General features: G+C 56.6%; 2 non-coding genes and 1 pseudogene across 2 annotated transcripts in view; all 3 read left to right on the top strand.

Moving 5' to 3' along the window:
• On the top strand, positions 1 to 1,805 carry LOC124589221 (annotated as a pseudogene; the record flags this gene model as incomplete).
• Positions 1,806 to 2,157: 352 nt separating this feature from the next.
• Positions 2,158 to 2,311, top strand: LOC124589214. Its single transcript, XR_006976013.1, has one exon. It is a non-coding gene; the product is annotated as a 5.8S ribosomal RNA (ribosomal RNA).
• Positions 2,312 to 2,499: 188 nt separating this feature from the next.
• Positions 2,500 to 3,221, top strand: part of LOC124589226 — a 4,229-nt gene continuing 3,507 nt past the window's right edge. The window contains exon 1 of the ribosomal RNA XR_006976024.1: positions 2,500 to 3,221. This exon is cut by the window's right edge and continues 3,507 nt beyond it. This is a non-coding gene — a ribosomal RNA (large subunit ribosomal RNA).

The raw sequence follows: 3,221 nt of genomic DNA, 5'->3' as shown, positions 1-3,221 counted from the left end.
GTTATGGTTCCTTAGATCGTACCCACGTTACTTGGATAACTGTGGTAATTCTAGAGCTAATACATGCAAACAGAGTCCCGACCAGAGATGGAAGGGACGCTTTTATTAGATCAAAACCAATCGGTCGGCTCGTCCGGTCCGTTTGCCTTGGTGACTCTGAATAACTTTGGGCTGATCGCACGGTCCTCGTACCGGCGACGCATCTTTCAAATGTCTGCCTTATCAACTGTCGATGGTAGGTTCTGCGCCTACCATGGTTGTAACGGGTAACGGGGAATCAGGGTTCGATTCCGGAGAGGGAGCCTGAGAAACGGCTACCACATCCAAGGAAGGCAGCAGGCGCGCAAATTACCCACTCTCCCGGCACGGGGAGGTAGTGACGAAAAATAACGATACGGGACTCATCCGAGGCCCCGTAATCGGAATGAGTACACTTTAAATCCTTTAACGAGTATCTATTGGAGGGCAAGTCTGGTGCCAGCAGCCGCGGTAATTCCAGCTCCAATAGCGTATATTAAAGTTGTTGCGGTTAAAAAGCTCGTAGTTGGATTTGTGTCCCACGCTGTTGGTTCACCGCCCGTCGGTGTTTAACTGGCATGTATCGTGGGACGTCCTGCCGGTGGGGCGAGCTGAAGGCGTGCGACGCGCCTCGTGCGTGCTCGTGCGTCCCGAGGCGGACCCCGTTGCAATCCTACCAGGGTGCTCTTGAGTGAGTGTCTCGGTGGGCCGGCACGTTTACTTTGAACAAATTAGAGTGCTTAAAGCAGGCAAGCCCGCCTGAATACTGTGTGCATGGAATAATGGAATAGGACCTCGGTTCTATTTTGTTGGTTTTCGGAACCCGAGGTAATGATTAATAGGGACAGGCGGGGGCATTCGTATTGCGACGTTAGAGGTGAAATTCTTGGATCGTCGCAAGACGAACAGAAGCGAAAGCATTTGCCAAGTATGTTTTCATTAATCAAGAACGAAAGTTAGAGGTTCGAAGGCGATCAGATACCGCCCTAGTTCTAACCATAAACGATGCCAGCCAGCGATCCGCCGCAGTTCCTCCGATGACTCGGCGGGCAGCCTCCGGGAAACCAAAGCTTTTGGGTTCCGGGGGAAGTATGGTTGCAAAGCTGAAACTTAAAGGAATTGACGGAAGGGCACCACCAGGAGTGGAGCCTGCGGCTTAATTTGACTCAACACGGGAAACCTCACCAGGCCCGGACACCGGAAGGATTGACAGATTGATAGCTCTTTCTTGATTCGGTGGGTGGTGGTGCATGGCCGTTCTTAGTTGGTGGAGCGATTTGTCTGGTTAATTCCGATAACGAACGAGACTCTAGCCTGCTAACTAGTCGCGTGACATCCTTCGTGCTGTCAGCGATTACTTTTCTTCTTAGAGGGACAGGCGGCTTCTAGCCGCACGAGATTGAGCAATAACAGGTCTGTGATGCCCTTAGATGTTCTGGGCCGCACGCGCGCTACACTGAAGGAATCAGCGTGTCTTCCTAGGCCGAAAGGTCGGGGTAACCCGCTGAACCTCCTTCGTGCTAGGGATTGGGGCTTGCAATTGTTCCCCATGAACGAGGAATTCCCAGTAAGCGCGAGTCATAAGCTCGCGTTGATTACGTCCCTGCCCTTTGTACACACCGCCCGTCGCTACTACCGATTGAATGATTTAGTGAGGTCTTCGGACTGGTACGCGGCATTGACTCTGTCGTTGCCGATGCTACCGGAAAGATGACCAAACTTGATCATTTAGAGGAAGTAAAAGTCGTAACAAGGTTTCCGTAGGTGAACCTGCGGAAGGATCATTACCGACTAGACTGCATGTCTTTCGATGTGCGTGTCGTGTCGCGCAACACGCTACCTGTACGGCTCGCAGTAGCCGTGCGCCGCGTGCGGAACCACGCGTGCTTCTCAAACTAACGCCAATGTTGTGTGGTACGAGCGCTGAAGCGCTGGAGCGGCTGGCCTGCGGCACCTGGCGCCTGGCGCCGGTTTTGAATGACGTTCGCCCGACTGCCTGTCCGCTCCGGTGTGGAGCCGTACGACGCCCATCGGCCGTGAGGCTGTTGGACACAGAACGCTTGAACAGGGGCCGCCACACGCCTACGTCCCGCCTATGCAACTGTCCTTGAAAGAGACAGTGGAAAACTAAGAAAAGATCACCCAGGACGGTGGATCACTCGGCTCGTGGGTCGATGAAGAACGCAGCAAATTGCGCGTCGACATGTGAACTGCAGGACACATGAACATCGACGTTTCGAACGCACATTGCGGTCCATGATTCCGTTCCCGGGCCACGTCTGGCTGAGGGTCGGCTACGTATACTGAAGCGCGCGGCGTTTGCCCCGCTTCGCAGACCTGGGAGCGTCGCGGCCGCCTGTGGGGCCGGCCGCGCCTCCTTAAACGTGCGATGCGCGCCCCGTCGCCTGGCGGTTCGCATACCGGTACTTACTCGGTAGCGGCACAGCCGGCTGGCGGTGTGGCGTGCGACACCTCGTACAACGACCTCAGAGCAGGCGAGACTACCCGCTGAATTTAAGCATATTACTAAGCGGAGGAAAAGAAACTAACAAGGATTCCCCCAGTAGCGGCGAGCGAACAGGGAAGAGTCCAGCACCGAACCCCGCAGGCTGCCGCCTGTCGTGGCATGTGGTGTTTGGGAGGGTCCACTACCCCCGACGCCTCGCGCCGAGCCCAAGTCCAACTTGAATGAGGCCACGGCCCGTAGAGGGTGCCAGGCCCGTAGCGGCCGGTGCGAGCGTCGGCGGGACCTCTCCTTCGAGTCGGGTTGCTTGAGAGTGCAGCTCCAAGTGGGTGGTAAACTCCATCTGAGACTAAATATGACCACGAGACCGATAGCGAACAAGTACCGTGAGGGAAAGTTGAAAAGAACTTTGAAGAGAGAGTTCAAAAGTACGTGAAACCGTTCTGGGGTAAACGTGAGAAGTCCGAAAGGTCGAACGGGTGAGATTCACGCCCATCCGGCCACTGGCCTCCGCCCTCGGCAGATGGGGCCGGCCGCCCGCGCGGAGCAATCCGCGGCGGGGTCGTGTCCGGTTGCCTTTCCACTCGCCGCGGGGTGGGGCCGTTCCGGTGTGCGGTGGGCCGCACTTCTCCCCTAGTAGGACGTCGCGACCCGCTGGGTGCCGGCCTACGGCCCGGGTGCGCAGCCTGTCCTTCCGCGGGCCTCGGTTCGCGTCTGTTGGGCAGAGCCCCGGTGTCCT

Source organism: Schistocerca americana, unplaced genomic scaffold (genome assembly GCF_021461395.2).
Source record: "Schistocerca americana isolate TAMUIC-IGC-003095 unplaced genomic scaffold, iqSchAmer2.1 HiC_scaffold_692, whole genome shotgun sequence".
Lineage (NCBI taxonomy): Eukaryota > Metazoa > Arthropoda > Insecta > Orthoptera > Acrididae > Schistocerca > Schistocerca americana.
This window is presented reverse-complemented; position numbering and strand designations above follow the sequence as displayed.